General features: G+C 48.3%; 1 protein-coding gene and 1 long non-coding RNA gene across 5 annotated transcripts in view; one reads left to right on the top strand and one right to left on the bottom strand.

Annotated features, from left to right (window-relative positions):
- Positions 1-24,138, bottom strand: part of LOC137518086 (diamine oxidase [copper-containing]-like) — a 146,713-nt gene that overhangs the window by 56,564 nt on the left and 66,011 nt on the right. The gene's annotated exons all lie outside the window — the stretch shown is intronic.
- Positions 15,696-24,138, top strand: part of LOC137518088 (uncharacterized) — a 179,886-nt gene continuing 171,443 nt past the window's right edge. The window contains exon 1 of one of the 2 annotated variants that reach the window (XR_011020735.1): positions 15,696-16,507. This is a non-coding gene — a long non-coding RNA (uncharacterized lncRNA). Of the gene's footprint in view, positions 16,508-21,475; positions 22,317-24,138 lie in introns of those variants that run through there. The other variant, XR_011020734.1, reaches the window with a different exon arrangement.

The following is a 24,138-nucleotide window of genomic DNA, read 5'->3' as shown; positions in this document are numbered from 1 at the left end:
TTTCTTTCTTCTTCCCCTCCCCTACTCTCTCCCTCCTCGGTCCTTTCTTTAGGTGTGCTGCTGCCTTGGCGCCCAGCAAATCCCACAGCCTAGGACAGTATCGAGATAACAGAGAGATATTACGTCTAACCTACTCCTACAAGTATGAATAGCTGTCAGATTTCTTCTTTTAATGTTAAAGGCTTCAACGCCCCGAATAAGCGCTCACAAATTTTACACTATCTGCATAAACAGAAAGTCTCCATAATCCTTTTGCAGGAAACACATTTTAAAACGAATGAAATCCCTATTATTAGAGGTAGATATTTCAACAAATGGTATCATAGCGCGAACCCTCTGGGTAAATCCAAGGGAGTATCTATTGGGTTCCATAAACATCTTAACATTACCATCTTAAAAGAACTGTCTGATCCACTAGGTAGATACTTGTTTTTAACTATTCAATTAGACAACCGTAAATATACCCTGGCCAATTTATATCTCCCAAACCAAAACCAAGGTGGGGCCCTGTTACATTACCTCTCTAAGCTAACATCATTTGCCGAAGGAGACATCATCCTAGGTGGGGACTTCAATCTATGTTTTGATTCTAAAATGGACTCATCAACCTGGAGAGCCCCATTACCTAAAACCACCCTAGTTAAATTGAAATCCAAGCTAGCCTCATTACATTTAGTGGACGTCTGGCGAATATTACACCCTAACACTCGGGATTATTCCTTTTTCTCATCAGTAAATAAAACCTTCAGTCGAATAGACTACCTCTTTGTCTCCCAACCCCTCCTAGACCTAAGTATACAAGCCTCCATTGGAAATAGAGTATGGTCGGACCATGCCCCTATCTTCTGTTCATTTAACACAAATGATCACTCCCAACGCCAGTTTCAATGGAGGCTCAATGAAAACTTGCTGAAAGACTCGCAATGCTCCTCTGACATTAAAGACGCAATAGATCAGTTCATGAGAGATCACAGCAACGACGAAACCCCTGTCACTATTAAATGGGAGGCCCTTAAGTGCGTCCTACGTGGAATCTTTATTTCCCATGGGGCTAGAATGAAAAGGGAAAGAGGCATCCAAATTAACAATTTATTATCTAAAATACAGACTCTTGAGACTAACCTTAAATCCGCCTATACGCCTGCACTAGACCTTGAGCTTTCAAATACCAGGCAGTCCCTATTAACATTACTAGATCATAAAACCCTGGTCGCTAGAGAACGATTCCACAGCAAATTATTTTATCACGGAGATAAGTGCGGCACTCTCTTAGCACATTATCTACATTCCCGATCCATTAACTCTAACATCTTCTCGAACAAAAACTCCAAAGGCCATACCAAGTTTAAAAACTCAGAAATTGCAAAGGAATTCAACAACTATTACACAGCCCTTTACAACATCAGAGGTAAATACCAAACCATGAATCAGTCTAAACTGAAAGAGAAGATCCTGTCCTATGTAAATGCCACCGCATTACCAACCCTTTCCGAAGATGCAATTAAAGAGCTAGACTCAGATATTACTGATTTTGAACTGATTTCATGTATTAGGGCACTTAAAAAGGGCAAAAGCCCCGGACCTGACGGCCTTACTGGCCCCTTTTATAAACAATTCTGCTCCTCCCTGGCCCCTCTCCTCCTGCAAACCTTTAACTCTATAAATCAAGACAGGACATTCACCCCCCAGACATCTATAGCCCATATAACAGTAATCCCCAAACCGGATAAAGATCCAAACAGTTATGCAAACTATCGCCCTATCTCCCTGATCAATATAGATCTTAAGCTCTATGCAAAGATCCTTGCTGAGAGACTCAAACCCGTGTTACCCAACCTAATTCATACTGATCAGACCGGATTTGTGGCGGGGAGAGAGGCCAGGGACAACACCCTGAAAACGATCTCCCTGATCCATCACACCAAAAGGACTAAATCTCCTCTCTGTATTATGTCGGTCGATGCTAGTGTTGGGCGAACATCTAAATGTTCGGGTTCGGGCCGAACAGGCCGAACATGGCCGCGATGTTCGGGTGTTCGACCCGAACTCCGAACATAATGGAAGTCAATGGGGACCCGAACTTTTGTGCTTTGTAAAGCCTCCTTACATGCTACATACCCCAAATTTACAGGGTATGTGCACCTTGGGAGTGGGTACAAGAGGAAATTTTTTTTAGCAAAAAGAGGTTATAGTTTTTGAGAAAATCGATTTTAAAGTTTCAAAGGGAAAACTGTCTGTTGCGGGAAATGTCTGTTTTCTTTGCACAGGTAACATGCTTTTTGTCGGCATGCAGTCATAAATGTAATACATATAAGAGGTTCCAGGAAAAGGGACCGGTAACGCTAACCCAGCAGCAGCACACGTGATGGAACAGGAGGAGGGTGGCGCAGGAGGAGAAGGCCACGCTTTGTGAGACACAACAACCCAGGCCTTGCATGAGGACAAGAAGCGTGCGGATAGCATGCTTTGTACCGCCATGCAGTCATAAATGTAATAAAGATAAGTGGTTCAATAAACAGGGACCACGCGGCAACGCTAACCCAGCAGCAGCAGACGTGATGGAACAGGAGGAGGCGCAGGAGGAGAAGGCCACGCTTTGTGAGACACAACAACCCAGGCCTTGCATGAGGACAAGAAGCGTGCGGATAGCATGCTTTGTACCGCCATGCAGTCATAAATGTAATAAAGATAAGTGGTTCAATAAACAGGGACCACGCGGCAACGCTAACCCAGCAGCAGCAGACATGATGGAACAGGAGGAGGCGCAGGAGGAGAAGGCCACGCTTTGTGAGACACAACAACCCAGGCCTTGCATGAGGTACCGCCATGCAGTCATAAATGTAATAAAGATAAGTGGTTCAATAAACAGGGACCACGCGGCAACGCTAACCCAGCAGCAGCAGACGTGATGGAACAGGAGGAGGCGCAGGAGGAGAAGGCCACGCTTTGTGAGACACAACAACCCAGGCCTTGCATGAGGACAAGAAGCGTGCGGATAGCATGCTTTGTACCGCCATGCAGTCATAAATGTAATAAAGATAAGAGGTTCCATAAACAGGGACCGGCAACGCTAACCCAGCAGCAGCAGCAGCACAAGTGATGGAACAGGAGCAGGCGCAGGAGGAGAAGGCCATGCTTTTTGAGACACAACAACCCAGGCCTTGCATGAGGACAAAAAGCGTGCGGATAGCATGCTTTGTACCGCCATGCAGTCATAAATGTAATAAAGATAAGTGGTTCAATAAACAGGGACCACGCGGCAACGCTAACCCAGCAGCAGCAGACGTGATGGAACAGGAGGAGGCGCAGGAGGAGAAGGCCATGCTTTTTGAGACACAACAACCCAGGCCTTGCATGAGGACAAAAAGCGTGCGGATATAGCAGCAATGCTTTTTGCCGCCATGCAGTCATAAATGTAATACAGATGAGAGGTTCAATAAACAGGGACCGGGAACGCTACACCATCCCAGATGTTCATTGGTCATGTTACTTGGTTGGGGTCCTGGAGTGTTGCGTAGTCATTTTCAATCCAGGATTGATTCATTTTAATTTGAGTCAGACGGTCTGCATTTTCTGTGGAGAGGCGGATACGCCGATCTGTGACGATGCCTCCGGCAGCACTGAAACAGCGTTCCGACATAACGCTGGCTGCCGGGCAAGCCAGCACCTCTATTGCGTACATTGCCAGTTCGTGCCAGGTGTCTAGCTTCGATACCCAATAGTTGAAGGGTGCAGATGGATTGTTCGACACAGCTACGTCATCTGACATGTAGTCCTTGACCATCTTCTCCAGGCGATCGGTGTTGGAGGTGGATCTGCACGCTTGCTGTTCAGTGGGCTGCTGCTGCATGGGTGTCAGAAAATTTTCCCACTCCAAGGACACTGCCGATACCATTCCCTTTTGGGCACTAGCTGCGGCTTGCGTAGTTTGCTGCCCTCCTGGTCGTCCTGGGTTTGCGGAAGTCAGTCTGTCGGCGTACAACTGGCTAGAGGAGGGGGAGGATGTCAATCTCCTCTCTAAAGTCTCCACAAGGGCCTGCTGGTATTCTTCCATTTTGACCTGTCTGACTCTTTCTTCAAGCAGTTTTGGAACATTGTGTTTGTACCGTGGATCCAGAAGGGTATAAACCCAGTAATTGGTGTTGTCCAGAATGCGCACAATGCGTGGGTCGCGTTCAATGCAGTCTAGCATGAATTGAGCCATGTGTGCCAGAGTCCTACCAGAATCCTCATCATCCTCTTGTGAGCGTTGTGATAGTTGTTGTGATGCATCATAGTCGTCACCTTCCTCCTGGTCTGCTTCTGCTGACCATTCGCGCTGAATTGTGGAAGTCCAACGTGCACCGCTCTGGCCCTCGTCAGTGGTGGCATGAAATTCCTGCTCCAACTCCAGCTGTTCCTCCTCCTCTTCTTCGTCATAGCTGCTGGGGCCAGCGTTCCCTGAGGCGGATGGCCTGATGTTGGTACCATCACGCTGATCGTTTTCTCCTTCAGATTCCCCCAGTTGCATCATGACAGCTGTTTCCTTGATTTTCAACATTGACCTCTTCAGTAAACACAGCAGTGGTATGGTAATGCTGACTGAAGAGTTGTCACTGCTCACAAGCAACGTGGATTGCTCAAAATTTTGGAGGACTTGGCAGAGGTCCAACATGTTGGCCCAATCGGATCCACAGAAGCTTGGCAGCTGTCCGGATGCGCCTCGGTACTGCGCCGTCATGTACTGGACCACTGCACTCTTCTGCTCACAAAAGCGTGCTAGCATGTGCAGCGTAGAATTCCAGCGCGTAGGGACATCACACAGCAAGCGATGGTGGGGGAGATTGAAGCGCTCCTGCATCTTGGCGAGTGCCCCCGAAGCAGTACTGGAATTTCTACAATGTTTGGCCACTCGACGCACCTTCAACAGAAGATCGGCCACGCCTGGGTATGTCCTCAGGAACCGCTGAACTACTTGGTTCATCACGTGCGCCAGACAAGGGATGTGTGTCAGCTTAGCCAACCTTAAAGCGCGAATGAGATTACTCCCATTATCACACACAACCATGCCCGGTTTCAGGTCCAGCGGTGCCAGCCACAAATCCGTCTGTTCCTTTATTCCCTTCCAAATTTCCTCCCCTGTGTGCTGCTTATCCCCAAGGCAGATCAGCTTCAGCAACGCTTGCTGACGCATGCCAACAGCTGTGCTGCACTGCTTCCACGATCCTACTGCTGCTGGGTTAGCGTTTCCGGATGAGGTACAGCTTTGAGATGCGTTGGAGGAGAAGGAGTCAGAGAGGTAGGTGCTGCTGTTGTTATCCAGTGGGAGGGACGGCGGTGCAGCTGTTTGCGGCGTGGGCAACACCCGCGCCGTAGCAGGTGAGGAATCGCTGCCAGGCTCCACAAGGTTCACCCAGTGCGCGGTAAGGGAGATGTATCGACCCTGTCCGAACGCACTCGTCCAAGTGTCAGTGGTGAGGTGAACCTTGCAGGCAACGGCATTCTTCAAGCTTCGGGTTATTTTGCTGACCACGTGCTCATGCAACTCAGGCACTGCAAAGCGCGCAAAGTGGTAGCGGCTGGGAACCACGTAACGTGGGATGGCCACTGACATCATGCCCTTGAAGCTGTTTGTCTCCACCACTCGATATGGCAGCATTTCGCAGGCCAGAAGCTTGGCTATGCTGGCTGTTACTGCCACGGCCCGGGGGTCATTTGCTGGCAATTTCCTCTTGCGCTCAAACATCTCCGACACAGACAACTGAACCGTAGCGCTGCACACGGAAGGGCTGTTGGTTGTTGTGTTTGATGAACACTGGGAGACCTCAAGAGCACTACTCCGGAAAGTGACAGTGTCAGCGTCGTCTGATGTTTGTGAATGTTGTGAATCACGCAATGGCTGGGCTACTGCTGCTGCTGAGGCGGGTCTGGTGGTGAGTCTGGTGAACCCAAGGGAGGCAGTGTTGCTGGTACCCTGTCCTGCCGCGTTTGCCCACAGAGTGGGATGTTTGGATAGCATGTGGCGGCTCATGCTGGTGGTGGAGAGGTTGTTAATACTTTTCCCCCTGCTCAGGCGGGTCTTGCACACCTTGCAAATCGCCATGGTAACATCCTCAGTGCAGTCTTCAAAGAAAGCCCAGACTTTGGAGCACCTGCCTCCTTGCTGGCGATTTCTGTTTGCTCCTCTTTTGCCTCTCACTTGAACTTCCACGCTTGTGGTGCCTGAAATTGCGCGCCGCCTACCTTGTGGCACAAGGCGAATTCGTGCAGCAGTGGGTTCTTCAACAGACTCATCTGTGCTGCTGCTACGACGGCGATGTTCTCGTTCACAAACAAAATCTGGGTCTATGTCCACATTGTCCATACCCTCCTCTTCCATCTCCTCAAACTCGTCATATGTCATTGTGGGGGGCCGCCGCCGTGGAGTAGAGCTCCCCAGAACAACCTCTGCGCAGCTCACTCCAACGTCGTCTTCCAGATCTTGTCGGCCGACCTCCTGCAATTGCAACCCCTCCTGCCCAACTTGCTCTGGGATTTGGGTTTCCGAGTCCTCCTCGGACTCGCCTTGTATTTCAGTGCGCGGTGCTTTTCCCACAGTTAATGGTTGTGAATCCGGGCACAACATTTCTGGCTGTTCCTCCATTGACCTTTGAAAGGTGGAAGTTTGTTGGGCTGGGAATAGCTCCTGCGAATACCCCATTGTGTCCTGAGGTAATTCATCGGACTGGTTATCTGGCAGTTGTGTGCGTGGTGTCACTGCCGGTTGTGTCAGCTTTGTGCCCACTGGCTCCTTGTAACTGGCTGAGGACTCGGACCTCGTGCGTGATGTGCTGGTGCTGTTTAACCCACTGCTGGACGCTTGAGAGGTCATCCAAGTAATCTGGTCCTGTTCTTTTGGATTTGTGAGGGTTGTTGTCCTGGACAACATGGGCGGTATTGAGTGGGTTTTCTTGGGTGCTCCCCTGTGGCCTGTACGTGAACCGTCAGGGGAAACACCTCTTCCCTTGCCCCTTCCTCTTTCACCGGATTTCTTCCTCATTTCACTTATCCTTACAGTACACGCTGACTGGCAGCAGTACAGTGGCAGTACAGAAATGCTATACAGTATCACTATTCCCAGAAGCGACACAGAGCACAATGCTATACAGTGGCGGGTGAGCGGTGTACCACTATTCCCAGCAGCGACACAGAGCACAATGCTATACAGTGGCGGGTGAACGGTGTACTACTGTTCCCAGGCCCAGCAGACACAGAGTGGAAGTAAACACAATGCTATATAGTCTGGCTGAGCGGTGTACACAGAGTGGCAGTACACACAATGCTATATAGTCTGGCTGAGCGGTGTACACAGAGTGGCAGTACACACAATGCTATATAGTCTGGCTGAGCGGTGTACACAGAGTGGCAGTACACACAATGATATATAGTCTGGCTGAGCCGTGTACACAGAGTGGCAGTACACACAATGCTATATAGTCTGGCTGAGCCGTGTACACAGAGTGTCAGTAAACAATGCTATATATAGCGTGGCTGAGCGAGGTACACAGTGGCAGTACACACAATGCTATATAGTCAGGCTGAGCCGTGTACACAGAGTGTCAGTAAACAATGGTATATAGTCTGGCTGAGCGGTGTACACAGAGTGGCAGTAAACAATGGTATATAGTCTGGCTGAGCGGTGTACACAGAGTGGCAGTAAACACAATGCTATATATAGCGTGGCTGAGCGAGGTGCACAGTGGCAGTACACACAATGCTATATAGTCAGGCTAAGCCGTGTACACAGAGTGTCAGAAAACACAATGCTATATATAGCGTGGCTGAGCGAGGTGCACAGTGGCAGTACACACAATGCTATATAGTCAGGCTAAGCCGTGTACACAGAGTGTCAGAAAACACAATGCTATATATAGCGTGGCTGAGCGAGGTGCACAGTGGCAGTACACACAATGCTATATAGTCAGGCTGAGCCGTGTACACAGAGTGTCAGTAAACAATGGTATATAGTCTGGCTGAGCGGTGTACACAGAGTGGCAGTAAACACAATGCTATATATAGCGTGGCTGAGCGAGGTGCACAGTGGCAGTACACACAATGCTATATAGTCAGGCTAAGCCGTGTACACAGAGTGTCAGAAAACACAATGCTATATATAGCGTGGCTGAGCGAGGTGCACAGTGGCAGTACACACAATGCTATATAGTCAGGCTAAGCCGTGTACACAGAGTGTCAGAAAACACAATGCTATATATAGCGTGGCTGAGCGAGGTGCACAGTGGCAGTACACACAATGCTATATAGCCAGGCTAAGCCGTGTACACAGAGTGTCAGAAAACACAATGCTATATATAGCGTGGCTGAGCGAGGTACACAGTGGCAGTAAACAATGCTATATATATATAGTGTGGCTGAGCGAGCGGTGTACTACTGTTCCCAGCAGCGACACACAATGACTGGGGGGGACCCTGGCTAGCGTGGCTGGAGAGCGAACTACCCTGCCTGCCTACCCAAAGCTAAACCCACAGAGAAATGGCGGAGATATGACGTGGTTCGGGTATTTATTTACCCGAACCACGTGACCGTTCGGCCAATCAGAGCGCGTTCGGGCCCGAACCACGTGACCCGTTCGGCCAATCACAGCGCTAGCCGAACGTTCGGGGAACGTTCGGCCATGCGCTCTTAATTCGGCCATGTGGCCGAACGGTTTGGCCGAGCACCGTCAGGTGTTCGGCCGAACTCAAACATCACCCGAACAGGGTGATGTTCTGCAGAACCCGAACAGTGGCGAACACTGTTCGCCCAACACTAGTCGATGCGGAGAAGGCGTTCGACAGGGTCCACTGGCTCTTCCTGGAAGCTTGTCTAGACCAAATTGGACTAGGCCCGAACTTTAAAAGCAAGGTGATGGCATTGTACAAAAACCCCACAGCCAGAATTAAAATCAACGGGACCCTGTCGGACGCCTTTCCTATAGCAAACGGGACACGCCAGGGCTGCCCCCTCTCACCCCTATTATACGTCCTGTGCATGGAACACCTGGCAGTTGCACTTAGACAAAATGCTGATATTCAGGGGCTTGCTAAGGGAGACAGGCACTTTAAAGTCTCTTTATTTGCAGGCGATCTCTTGGTCTATATATCCAACCCCAATATTGCCCTTCCTAACTTGCTTAGGGAATTTGAACTATATGGGAATCTAAGTAACTTCAAAATCAATATCACTAAAACCGAAATGTTAAACATCACTCTCCCAGATTCAATTGTATCCACCCTCCAAAAATCTTTCTCATTTAAATGGCAACCACATAGAATCAAATACCTGGGAATCCATATCTCAGCGGACCTAACTGATCTGTTCGACCTTAACTATCTACCTCTTCTCTCGAAAATTTCAAAAGATCTAGATAATTGGAACCCCCTACACCTATCTTGGGCCGGTCGTATCAATACAATTAAAATGGACACTCTCCCCAAGATACTATATATCATGCAGGCCATTCCAATTAATCTCCCTATAAAATTCCTAAATAGACTACAATCTCTCCTAATGAAATTTATATGGCGCAATAGACCCCACAGAACCAAGCTTAGACTTCTCACACGGCCCAAATCAGAAGGGGGAATGGGTCTCCCAGACATTAAAATTTACTATAGAGCTATCCTACTCACCCACATACTTAATTGGTTTCAAGACCGACCAAACAAACAATGGATTGAACTAGAAGACTCCTTATCCACACTAGATCCTAGAGCTATGATCTGGATACCGCCAGGACAGAAACCTAAGACAGAGGAGGTGGCGTTTTGGGCGCAAATTGTTCTTGGGTACTGGCACTCCTGCAGCAGCAAACTAAGCCCGTCAACTCCCTATGGTCCTCTCACCTCGCTACTAGACAACCCAGGCTTTGCATCTGGGGTCCGGGCACACGCCATATTAGGATGGCCGAGAGAATTCTGGCCACAGATTAGACATATCATCAATGGGGGGCAACTTCTTCCCCGTGAAGTGATTGGTAACCCTGACAATAGAGGCGAGGTGAGTTGGCTAACCTGGTACCAGCTCACCTGGTTTCATAAAACCATCAAGGCTAAATCCCAAATTCACAGACCCCTCTCAGACTTTGAACGCATGTGCTCCTCTACTTCATCTCTCCCTCACAAAGTCTCCTTATTATACTCGTTCTTAGTCTGTTCATCTAGCGAAAAAGACCTGTTAAAGCTTACAGACACTTGGGATAGGGAACTGGGGGCTCCCCTCTCAGCCGAACAGTGGGAAAAGATTTTCACACTCACTCACAAAACTTCCATCTCCACCCTCCACCAAGAAAGAAGCTACAAAGTATTCTCCAGGTGGTACCGAATCCCCACGCAAGTTGCCAAATATAACCCACACACCTCAGCCTCATGCTGGAGATGTTCACAATCCCCTGGATCATTTATGCATATATGGTGGGATTGCCCCCTGATTAAAACCTTCTGGGCTAAAGTTTTTAAAACCTATGCACACCTCTATTGTAGAGATCTTCCAGTTTCCCCATCCACAGCCCTCTTAACTCTACTACCTGGAAGAACATCCGCAATTAAAAAATCCCTAACTCCTCAGCTAATGATTGTGGCTAGAATGCTTATTGCGCGACACTGGAAATCAAATACAATCCCCTCCATGACAGGGGTTCTGTGGGGGTTTCTGAGGCGAAAAACTGCCATTTACCTGGGGCTTTTATCAGCCCCCTGCAGCGGTAATGTCCCACGCCGTCCTGCTCCCATCCGCCGTTCCCCGCAGCCGGCACCGGGCTATTATTCGGCTGTCACACAGACGAATAATGCGCGTTGCCGCGCCTCCGCTCGCATCATCTGAGGCTTACTGCGCAGGCGCAGTACAACGGGTTCTTGTACTGCGCTTGCGCAGTAAGCTTCCGATGACGCAGGCGGAAGCGAGCGGGTGCGCGGCCACTCTAGCGCAGCCGCAGTTGGATCCCATGCCACTTAGACCGGGGCCGGCGGCGGAGAACGGCAGATGGGAGGAGGACAGCGTGGGACATTACCGCTGCACGGGGCTGATAGAAGCCCAAGGTAAGTGTCTGTTTTTCTCCTCCGCAACCCCCCACAGAACCCCTTTAAGGAAATCAATCTAATAATGAGAATGGAGGATCTCTACTCCGACTCCCAGGGCACAGCTGAAGCCTTCACCAGAAAATGGGCAGTATGGATTGACTTTCGAGAATCTACAAAAGCCCTGGATATGCTCTAAACTTGACCCCGAATCTGGGAACCTAAAATTTAATAATCAATGACTCCATAAATTTCTGGACTCAACCAGATTATTACCCACGATATCGACCTGACACGGCGTACCTTGAATCCGCCTAACTCTAAATTATGGGCTCCAGGGACGGCAGTGCACCTTTCACCTTATACCTTACCCCCCACCTTCCCCCCCAACTACATCCCTCTCCTCCATCCCTCGCCCCCTCCTTCCTTGTCCTCCTCTCACCCCACTATGTCCTATATCTGGTTCGTTTACCCTCCTTACTTTTCCTTCCCCCACTCCCATAATCTCCAGAGGTAATAACGTGAGGATTCGGCCATAGACCTAAACATTTAAACAACAGGCTGAAGACACTAAGTAGAGTCCCAGACTCCAACTCAGTACTGCAAATTCAGCTGTTAGCCTCATCAGTTGCTTGTCCCATTATCTGTCGATATCTCTGAGACTCATTATTCCATGGTTTATAATGTGCCTTATGTACCACTGTATCCTTAACCCGACCTTATTGCTGAACAACAAATACCACTGGAGATACCTTCGATGTTATTGTTTGTTGATTTCTTTATTGTATTGTTAAAAATTCACAATAAAATCTCATTTTACAAAAAAAAAAAAAAAAAAGCGGAAAAAGTAGGTTTAATGCTATTGTCTCATATGATGATGATTCAGCTTTTTCCATAGTCTCGCAGTTAGCAATCATGTGACCCCCAACAAGACAAATTCAGCAATCATGAGGCCCCCCCCCCTCCCCCCATCAAGACAAATTCAACAATCATGAGGCCCCCAACAAGACAAATTCAGCAATCATGAGGCCCCCAACAAGACAAATTCAGCAATCATGAGGCCCCCAACAAGACAAATTCAGCAATCTTGAGGCCCCCAACAAATCATGAGGCCCCCAACAAGACAAAGTCAGTAACCATGAGGCCCGCAACAAGACAAATTCAGCAGTCATGAGGCACATAAATAGACAGCTTTTCACATAAATAGGCAGAATGCCCCCTTAATATGTAGACACCTCTCACCTGGCAGCAGTTCCCCAAAATACACTCAATCTGACAGCAGTGGTTCCCCAAAAATAGGTAGCCCCAGGTCTATAGGTGTCCCCAGAATAGGTGGCCAGCGGTATAGATGTCCCCAGAACTGGTAGCCAGGGGTAGAGATGTCCCCAGAACAGGTAGCCAGGGGTATATGTGCCCAGTATATGTAGGCAGGGGTATATGTCCCAGTATATGTAGGCAGGGGGTATATGTCCCAGTATATGTAGCCAGGGGGATATGTCCCAGTATATGTAGCCAGGGGGATATGTCCCCAGAAAAAGTAGCCAGGGGTATATGTCCCAGTATATGTAGGCAGGGGTATATGTCCCAGTATATGTAGGCAGGGGGTATATGTCCCAGTATATGTAGCCAGGGGGATATGTCCCAGTATATGTAGCCAGGGGGATATGTCCCAGTATATGTAGGCAGGGGTGTATGTCCCAGTATATGTAGGCAGGGGGTATATGTCCCAGTATATGTAGGCAGGGGGTATATGTCTCAGTATATGTAGGCAGGGGTATATGTCCCAGTATATGTAGCCAGGGGTATATGTCCCAGTATATGTAGGCAGGGGGTATATGTCCAGGGGGTATATGTCTCAGTATATGTAGGCAGGGGATATATGTCCCAGTATATGTAGGCAGGTGTATTTGTCCCAGTATATGTAGGCAGGGGGTATATGTCTCAGTATATGTAGGCAGGGGTATATGTCCCAGTATATGTAGCCAGGGGTATATGTCCCAGTATATATAGGCAGGGGGTATATGTCCCAGTATATGTAGGCAGGTGTATATGTCCCAGTATATGTAGGCAGGGGTATATGTCCCAGTATATGTAGGCAGGGGTATATGTCCCAGTATATGTAGGCAGGGGTATGTGTCCCAGTATATGTAGGCAGGGGTATGTGTCCCAGTATATGTAGGCAGGGGTATATGTCCCAGTATATGTAGGCAGGTGTATATGTCCCAGTATATGTAGGCAGGGGGTATATGTCCCAGTATATGTAGGCAGGTGTATATGTCCCAGTATATGTAGGCAGGGGGTATATGTCCCAGTATATGTAGGCAGGGGTATATGTCCCAGTATATATAGGCAGGAGTATATGTCCCAGTATATGTAGCCAGGGGGATATGTCCCCAGAAAAAGTGGCCATGTGTGCAGGAGGAGGGGAGCAGCGGAGAGAAGAGGGAGAGCTATGGGCACTCACCTTAGGGGGCTCTCCCTCCCTCTCTCGCTCTCCCCTCCGGAGTCCGGAATGAAGTGTGCAGCGGCTGGCAGCGGGCGGAACTTACCTCCTCTCGTCGCACGCGCCGGATGGATTAGCCGCTACTCTGGCCTGATCCAGACCAGAGTGCGGCACCAGAACTTCCGGCGCAGGAGCGAGAGGAGGTAAGTTCCGCCCGCTGCCAGCCGCTGCACACTTCATTCCGGAGGGGACAGCGAGGGAGAGAGAGCCCCCTAAGGTGAGGGAAGGGGGGGGGAGACGTCCGCCCTTCCCCACTGTGCCCATAGCGCTCTCTCTCTTCTCTGCGCTGTTCCCCTCCTGCTGGCTGCACGGGCACGCGGCCAGGGGGGGGGGGGGGGGCAGCGGGCGGCCAGGCTCGGGCAGATGCCCGGTTTTGCCATATGTGCGGACGCCCATGGATGCCTGGGAAAGCCTCCTCAGTAACAGTTAAAGCATCTAATTACATTTATGTTTGCTAAAGAATGTTTCTCCTCTGTATGTCAGTGTATATAAGCTGTGTTTTTCAGTTTTGGTCAGGAACCAGTACGACGAAGGCTTTTTATAAGTCGAAAGCTCACTGTTTATCCATCTCTAAGTTAGCCAATAAATGGTATCATCCTGATTCAAAAATATATCATATAGGAGACAGTGACACACATTTGAAAAGTGAAATGAAGTTTATTGGATTTGCAGAAAGTGCACAATAATTGATTAAATAAATCTAGGCAGGTGCATACATTTGGGCACCAGGCACGGACTGGCCTGGGGGGAAGGGAGGCAATCTCCCCCGGGCCGCCTCTCCTTATTTTATTTATTTATTTATTTGTTGTATTTATAAAGCGCCAACATATTACGCAGCGCTGGACATTAATTTAGGTTACAGACAATATTTAGGGGTGACAAACAGCAATATGACAATACAGGAATACAAGAAAACCAGATCACACAGCCCAGTATGAGTACAAGGTAATGCTTAGTCAGTCACTGGATGGGAGCATGGAGTTAGGCAAGTTAGGTTCACTCAAATGCATAGCATGGGTGCACAGTAATAGAGGTGCATGATCAGGTAGGACACAAAAGGAGTGAGGACCCTGCCCAAAGGCTTACAATCTAGAGGGAGAGGTAGGGACACGAGAGGTAGGGGACCAGAGTTCGGCTGGGTTTAGAGCAATTGTGAGGGGTGGTAGGCAAGAGTGAAAAGGTGAGTTTTGAGGGCCTTCTTGAAGGTGTTGAAGGAGGGGGCTGCCCTAATGGGTGGAGGTAGGGAGTTCCATAGTGTCGGAGCGGCTCTTGAGAAGTCTTGGAGGCGTGCATGGGACTGGGTGATGCGGGGGACGGTCAGGGGAAGTTCATTGGAGGAGCGGAGTGAGCGGCTTGGTGTGTATCTCTGAGTAAGATCAGAAATGTAGGTTGGACAGGTTTTGTGGATGGATTTGTAGGTCAGACACAATATCTTGAATCTGATTCTGGACTGGATAGGAAGTCAGTGGAGGGATTCACGGAGGGGAGTCGCCCTGGTGGAGCGATGGGAGGAGTGGATAATTCTGGCAGCCGCATTCATGATGGACTGCAGTGGGGCTATTCGGGTCTTAGGGAGTCCAGACAGAAGGGCATTGCAGTAGTCGAGGCGGGAAATTATGAGGGCATGGATGAGGAGTTTGGTGGTGGCAGGGGTCAGGAAAGGGCGAATCTTACAGATGTTACGAAGGTGGAAGTTGCAGAACTTTCTGAGGTTTTGGATGTGGGGAGTGAAGGAGAGTGCGGAGTCCAGGGTGACACCCAGACAGCGGGCTTGAGAGGTAGGGTGAATAGTAGTGTGGTTAACAGTGACCTGCACATCTGGGAGGTCCAGGGATGACCGGGGTGGGAAGATCATAAATTCCGTTTTGTCTAGATTTAGTTTTAGGAACCCAGCGGACATCCAGGAGGAGATGGAAGATAGGCAGGAGGAGACCTTGTCCATGGTAGTGGTGGATATGTCAGGGGTGTGGAGATAGATTTGGGTGTCATCTGCATACAGGGCCGATGGTGCAGTCACTACCACGTGCACAGTGTGCACTGTGAATAATGTATACACGGCTGCCCGCCCTCGCAGACATGACTCCGCCCCATCCATGTGTAGAGCCTTTGTAGCTGAAGATACTGCTGCCTAAACAAGCTGTGCCAGTGTTGAGAGCACAGGAAACAGGCAGCTATCCAGAGGAATCATTGCTGCTGGCTCTGGGCTGCCTGCATTCCAGGAGATTAGACAACATAGACATGTCCTGGGCTTGGCTGAGGGCAGATAAGCTGTGGAAGTTGCCTGAGGAGAGGTGAGAAAACTTTCACCTACTGAGAGAGGGGCTGGTCACAGAGGATAATCGCAGACCACAGGTGACTGGTGACAGCTCTCTTCTCTCCCTAATTGTGAAGAGCTGTCACAAGTCACCTACACTCTCGGATTGCCATAATAAATTGTTTTTGTTTTTTTTTCTTTTGATCTGCGTTCAGTACTGGATCTGAAATTCCTAAATCATCATCTTTCTGAAAACATTCAAGAGGGAGTTACAACAAATGAATGGACCAGCCATTCCCTTACAGAACTGGATATATTCAATAGACTTGGCAGATACATTCATTATTTCAAACTTCTTTCCACCATGCAGTTGGTAACATTCTTCTCCAGTAACCATCCTCCCTCTCGACATTATCACAGCCATGACAACCTTTTTTGGTACTAGTGTGTCTGGTGGCTCAGTTGAGAAAGCAAAGTTAGGACTTTATCACTACACATGTGTCGGACTCCAGGCCTGGAGGGCCAGATCCATGCCAGTGTTTAGGATGGACTGAGAAAGAGGAATGTGTTCTACCTGACGGACCACACCCTCCCTGATTCCAACCCAGCAATTCATTTGAGCTGTGTCAAAGATGTGTGAGGACCTCGGCCCTCGTAGGACCGGTTTGACATCATCTAAACCCTTATGCTGATCTGTCATTTAATCAGCCATTCCTGTTGGTAAGAGTGTTCCAGCAATTAGTGTGCATGAAGACAGTAAAGCTGATCTTGAAGTTTGAGTTGACAATTGATCTTTTTCCTGTTTGTAGCTGTGCTTTGTTGTGACTATTTTACCTAGGCTAATGCTACCTATCTAACCTATACTGGGGGGCAGCTACATAATCTAACCTACGCTGGGGGGCAGCTACCTATCTAACCTATACTGGGGGGCACCTACCTAATCTAACCTACACTGGGGGACAGCTACCTATCTAACCTACACTGGGGGGCAGCTACCTATCTAACCTATACTGGGGGGCACCTACCTAATCTAACCTACACTGGGGGGCAGCTACCTATCTAACCTACACTGGGGGCAACTACCTAATCTAACCTACACTGGGGGGCAGCTACCTAATCTAACCTACATTGGGGGGCAGCTACCTAATCTAACCTATACTGGGGGGGCACCTACCTAACCTATACTGGGGGGCACCTACCTAACCTATACTGGGGGGGGGCAGCTACCTAATCTAACCTATACTGGGGGGCACCTACCTATCTAACCTATACTGGGGGGGGCAGCTACCTAATCAAACCTATACTGGGGGGCACCTGTCTAATCTAGCCTATACTGGGGGGCAGCTACCTAATCTAACCTATACTGGGGGGCAGCTACCCATCTAACCTATACTGAGGGGCACCTACCTATCTAACCTATACTCTGGGGCAGCTACCTATCTAACCTATACTGGGGAGGCAGCTACCTATCTAACCTATACTGGGGGCACTTATCTAACCTGTATTGGGGACACCTACCCACCTAGCTAGCCTATACAGGTGGCAACTATACTGGCTACCTATATTGCAGGCACTTACCTAAATAACCTATACTGGGGGCACCTACCTATCCCTATGCTGGGGCAACTATTCTGGCTACCTATATTAGAGGCACCCACCTAGCTAACCTGTACTGGGGCACCTATCTATCTAACTTATACCGGGGGCGCCTGCCTATCTAACCTATACTGGGGGCAACTATACTGGCTACCTATACTGGAGGCACCTACCTGGCTAACCTATAGCGGGGGCAACTATACTGGCTCACCTATGCCTGGCTACCTATAGTGGGGTACCTATTCTTGGCTACCTATACTGAGGAGACCTATACTAAGTGCAACTAGACCTGGCTAACCTATACTGCGGGCACCCATATCTTGCTCCGGGGGCGGGGGGGTTTGGGCGCAATTTTTACACCCTCGCCCTGGGTGCATTTTAGCCTAGAAACTGCACTGATAGTTGCCCCCAGAATAGGTAGCCTGGAATGGTTGCCCCCAGTATAGGTAGCCTGGAATAGTTGCCACAAGTATAGGTAGCCTGGAACAGAGCCGGGACAAGGTCCTCCAGCACCCAAGGCTGAGACACCAAAGTGCGCCCCTCCATCCCTGCCACCCCAGCCATCACACACTGATTGCTATTAGACTAAGAGGTGCCACAGGGCCCACAACCTCCCCAACACCTTAATATCTAGTTATCTGGCTTGCAGTCACTGCCATGTATCCCCTTTTCGTATTTCTTTCTGCTTCAAACACAATTAGGAATGACAGCTGAATGAATTCTGCGCCCCCTCCTACTCTGCGCCCTGAGGCTGGAGCCTCTCCAGCCTATGCCTCGGCCCGGCCCTGGCCTGGAATACTTGTCCCCAGTATAGGTAGCTTGGTATAGTTGCCCCCAGTATAGGTAGACAGGAATAGGTGCAGCCAGGAATAGGTGTAGCCAGGAATAGGTACAGCCAGTATAGAAAGCCTGGAATAGGTGTAGCCAGGAATAGGTACAGCCTGGAATAGGTGTAGCCAGGAATAGGTACAGCCAGTATAGATAGCCAGGAATAGGTACAGCCAGTATAGATAGCCAGGAATTGGTGCAGCCAGTATAGATAGCCAGGAATTGGTGCAGCCAGTATAGATAGCCAGGAGTAGGTACAGCCAGTATAGATAGCCAGGAATAGGTACAGCCAGTATAGATAGCCAGGAATAGATGTAGCCAATATAGATAACCAGGAATAGGTGTAGCCAGTATAGATAGCCAGGAATAGGTGTAGCCAGTATAGATAGCCAGGAATAGGTGCAGCCAGTATAGATAGCCAGGAGTAGGTACAGCCAGTATAGATAGCCAGGAATAGGTACAGCCAGTATAGATAGCCAGGAATAGATGTAGCCAATATAGATAGCCAGGAATAGGTGTAGCCAGTATAGATAGCCAGGAATAGGTGTAGCCAATATAGATAGCCAGGAATAGGTGTAGCCAGTATAGATAGCCAGGAATAGGTGTAGCCAGTATAGATAGCCAGGAATAGGTGTAGCCAGTATAGATAGCCAGGAATAGGTGTAGCCAGTATAGATCGCCAGGAATAGGTGTAGCCAGTATAGATAGCCAGGAATAGGTGTAGCCAGTATAGATAGCCAGGAATAGGTGTAGCCAGTATAGATAGCCAGGAATAGATGTAGCCAGTATAGACAGCCAGGAATAGGTGTAGCCAGTATAGACAGCCAGGAATAGGTGTAGCCAATATAGATAGCCAGGAATAGGTGCAGCCAGTATAGATAGCCAGGAATAGGTACAGCCAGTATTGATAGCCAGGAATAGGTGCAGCCAGTATACGTAGACAGGAATTGGTGCAGCCAGTATAGGTAGCCAGGAATAGGTGCAGCCAGTATAGGTAGCCAGGAATAGGTGTAGCCAGTATAGATAGCCAGGAATAGGTGTAGCCAGTATAGATAGCCAGGAATAGGTGTAGCCAGGACCAGAGGGGTTCTGAGCAGCGGTAACCCCCGACTGCAGGGGGCCGACTGTCACCCTCCCTGCCTGCTGGGGGGAGGTGGGGCACTCCTGGCGCCACCCCCTTAAGATGCCACTGGTAGAGTTCCTATTTAAATGTATCACGGATGGCGACATTATGGCTGGTAAGGAGCATCAAAGCATCTGTGGAATGTTTGTTTGTTCTGCGTTCCAAAGTGAGTTGAAACAGAGTGCGCTGGGTGGAAAAGGCTTAGTGACATCATAGCCTAGGCTAAGCATCACTGGTGGGGGCTACATACCAGTATACAGCAATATACAGGTATAAAAAGTGTTTCTGATGCTGAAATCAGAATAATAAACATAAAATTTGATATCCTGAATAGTATATTACATTCTACTACTGTATATGTCCTTATGGGCAGCACGGTGGCGTAGTGGTTAGCTCTCTCGCCTTCCCTGGTTCGAATCCCAGCCAGGGCACTATCTGCAAAGAGTTTGTATGTTCTCTCCGTGTCTGTGTGGGTTTCCTCCGGGCACTCCGGTTTCCTCCCACATTCAAAAAACATACTGATAAGTTAATTGGCTCCCCCTAAAAAAATTGGCCCTAGACTACAGTACATTCACTACATAATATAGACATATGGCAATGGTAGGGATTAGATTGTGAGCTCCTTTGAGGGACAGTTAGTGACAAGATATATATATATATATATATATACACTGTACAGCGCTGCGTAATATGTTGGCGCTATATAAATACTAAATAATAATAAAAAAAAAAATAATACAGTGCAATCTGTCACACCATACTGACTTTGTGTGCAATACACATATTCTCCTTTGCTGGTGCCAGAAGGTGTCCTGGATCTGCTCAGATCCTAGCAAACCCCCCTGCTTCTTATACCCCTGAGATGCCCCCTTTCAGCAGGAGATGCCCTAGACATCTGCCTAGATGGCCTACACCTAAAAGTGTCTGTGGTCCTATAAGGTGTAATCCATGGTATCATAGTGTTTTTTAAATAAGTAATAATAAATACAACAATTACTGGGTATATCAAAGTGTTATAACAAGTTATTAGCAGGGGATTCCTGTTGCTCAGTACAGAGAGACAGACATTAATGCACACAGAGGAAGCACTGAGCAAGGCAAACAATTATCCTACTTTTTCCCCACAGTTCCTCTACATCTGCTGACTGAGCGCTGAGTGTAGATGATCATATGGGCAGCACGGTGGCGTAGTGGTTAGCGCTCTCGCCTTGCAGCGCTGGGTCCCTGGTTCGAATCCCAGCCAGGGCACTATCTGCAAAGAGTTTGTATGTTCTCTCCGTGTCTGCGTGGGTTTCCTCCGGGCACTCCAATTTCCTCCCACATTCCAAAAACATACGGATAAGTTAATTGGCTCCCCCTAAAAAATTGGCCCTAGACTACAGTACTTACACTACATAATATAGACATATGGCAATGGTAGGGATTAGATTGTGAGCTCCTTTGAGGGACAGTTAGTGACAAGATATATATATATATATATATATACACTGTACAGCGCTGCGTAATATGTCGGCGCTATATAAATACTAAATAATAATAATAATAAATACAGTAGGTGAGATCTTGTATACAGTACTTTCTTCCTATCTACAGTGGGATGCAAAAGTTTGGGCAACCTTGTTGATCGTCATGATTTTCCTGTATAAATTGTTGGTTGTTTTGATTTAAAAAAATGTCAGTTAAATATATCATATAGCAGACAGTGACACACATTTGAAAAGTGAAATGAAGTTTATTGGATTTGCAGAAAGTGCACAATAATTGATTAAATAAATCTAGGCAGGTGCATACATTTGGGCACCAGGCACGGACTGGCCTGGGGGGAAGGGAGGCAATCTTCCCCGGGCCGCCTCTCCTTCAATTATTTAGGGCCGATGGTGCAGTCACTACCACGTGCACAGTGTGCACTGTGAATAATGTATACACGGCTGCCCGCCCTCGGCCATTCTAAACCCCGCCATCCGCCTGCGTCACAGACCGTCGGCCAGATTGAAAACCTTGTGTGCAGCGTGCACCTGGCCTGGTCTGGCTGTTTTTTCTGCTGCTGCCGTGGTCACGCTGAGTCGCAGACATGACTCCGCCCCATCCATGTGTAGAGCCTTTGTAGCTGAAGATACTGCTGCCTAAACAAGCAGTGCCAGTGTTGAGAGCACAGGAAACAGGCAGCTATCCAGAGGAATCATTGCTGCTGGCTCTGGGCTGCCTGCATTCCAGGAGATTAGACAACATAGACATGTCCTGGGCTTGGCTGAGGGCAGATAAGCTGTGGAAGTTGCCTGAGGAGAGGTGAGAAAACTTTCACCTACTGAGAGAGGGGCTGGTCACAGAGGATAATCGCAGACCACAGGTGACTGGTGACAGCTCTCTTCTCTCCCTAGTTGTGAAGAGCTGTCACAAGTCACCTACACTCTCGGATTGCCATAATAAAGTGTTTTTGTTTTTTTTTTTCTTTTGATCTGCGTTCAGTACTGGATCTGTAATTCCTAAATCATCATCTTTCTGAAAACATTCAAGATGGAGTTACAACAAATGAATGGACCAGCCATTCCCTTACAGAACTGGATATATTCAATAGACTTGGCAGATACATTCATTATTTCAAACTTCTTTCCACCATGCAGTTGGTAACATTCTTCTCCAGTAACCATCCTCCCTCTCGACATTATCACAGCCATGACAACCTTCTTTGGTACTAGTGTGTCTGGTGGCTCAGTTGAGAAAGCAAAGTTAGGACTTTATCACTATTTAGACCACATGTGTCGGACTCCAGGCCTGGAGGGCCAGATCCATGCCAGTGTTTAGGATGGACTGAGAAAGAGGAATGTGTTCTACCTGACGGACCACACCTTTCCTGATTCCAACCCAGCAATTCATTTGAGCTGTGTCAAAGATGTGTGAGGACCTCGGCCCTCGTAGGACCGGTTTGACATCCCTGATCTAAACCCTTATGCTGATCTGTCATTTAATCAGCCATTCCTGTTGGTAAGAGTGTTCCAGCAATTAGTGTGCATGAAAACAGTAAAGCTGATCTTGAAGTTTGAGTTGACAATTTAACTTTTTCCTGTTTGTAGCTGTGCAGACTGTGGTGTTTGGAAGGTCTGGCAACACTGGGACAGTTTCTTACATCTTGGGAGCTGTTTAATTTTTAAATTTCTAAGTTTTGTCACTATTTTAAGTTTACTAGGTGGACTCTTATGCATATTTCTATATTATGGGATGTTGAGCGCTGTACCTTTGTACTCTAGCGTGCAAATATATATTGTACAGTAGGGAGGTGATACCCCCCATGGTGTAGCGATCCGTCTGCTAAAAAAAGTTGTAGACAGGTTAAGCATGTTAAGGGACTATTGTGGGTGTGATAGCGAGGAGCGCATAGCCACTTTTTATACACAACATATTCTTAGCTTCCTCCAGATTGGCCTAGAAAAACAATTGGTTTGAAAGATTGACCAAGAAACAGATCTCACTCTGATCAAAGAGAGATCTATTGCCTGCTCATACACCAGCAGACTGATTCCTGAGAGATTTTCGCATGAAATCTCTTGGAGATCTGCCTTGTGACACTGCTTAAATCTCAGGGGAATTGGCCATGTGACGCTGCCTCCATCACTCCTCCGTTGCCAAGGAAATGGGCCTCTAGTTTGTGTTTTCCCCCCAGGCCAAGAGGTCCCAGTCCTCCCCTGGGAGACACACATTTGAAAAGTGAAATGAAGTTTATTGGATTTACAGAAAGTGCACAATAATTTAAATCTAGGCAGGTGCATACATTTGGGCACCAGGCGCAGACTGGCCTGGGGGGAAGGGGGGCAATCTCCCCCGGGCCGCCTCTCCTTCAATTTCTAAGTTTTGTCACTATTTTAAGTTTACTAGGTGGACTCTTATGCATATTTCTATATTATGGGATGTTGAGCGCTGTACCTTTGTACTCTAGTGTGCAAATATATATTTTACAGTAGGGAGGTGATACCCCCCATGGTGTAGCGATCCGTCTGCTAAAAAAAGTTGTAGACAGGTTAAGCATGTTAAGGGACTATTGTGGGTGTGATAGCGAGGAGCGCATAGCCACTTTTTATACACAACATATTCTTAGCTTCCTCCAGATTGGCCTAGAAAAACAATTGGTTTGAAAGATTGACCAAGAAACAGATCTCACTCTGATCAAAGAGAGATCTGTTGCCTGCTCATACACCAGCAGACTGATTCCCGAGAGATTTTCGCATGAAATCTCTTGGAGATCTGCCTTATGACACTGCTTAAATCTCAGGGGAATTGGCCATGTGACGCTGCCTCCATCACTCCTCCGTTGCCAAGGAAATGGGCCTCTAGTTTGTGTTTTCCCCCCAGGCCAAGAGGTCACAGTCCTCCCCTGGGAGACACACATTTGAAAAGTGAAATGAAGTTTATTGGATTTACAGAAAGTGCACAATAATTTAAATCTAGGCAGGTGCATACATTTGGGCACCAGGCGCAGACTGGCCTGGGGGGAAGGGGGGCAATCTCCCCCGGGCCGCCTCTCCTTCAATTATTTAGGGCCAGTGCGGATGGTGCAGTCACTACCATGTGCACAGCGTGCACTGTGAATAATGTATACACGGCTCTCCGCCCTCGACCGTTCTAAACCCCGCCATCCGCCTGCGTCACAGGCTGTCAGGCAGATTGAACAACCTTGGGCTGGCTGTTTTTTCTAGTGTTGTCTGGATCATGAACGATTCGGATCACCAAATCTTTTTTGTGAGTCGAATCATCCGGATCATCAAAATGAACGATTCGGTTCACAAAGGGGGTGGAGCCAGGAGCGGCATGC

This window comes from Hyperolius riggenbachi, chromosome 5 (genome assembly GCF_040937935.1).
Source record: "Hyperolius riggenbachi isolate aHypRig1 chromosome 5, aHypRig1.pri, whole genome shotgun sequence".
NCBI lineage: Eukaryota > Metazoa > Chordata > Amphibia > Anura > Hyperoliidae > Hyperolius > Hyperolius riggenbachi.
This window is presented reverse-complemented; position numbering and strand designations above follow the sequence as displayed.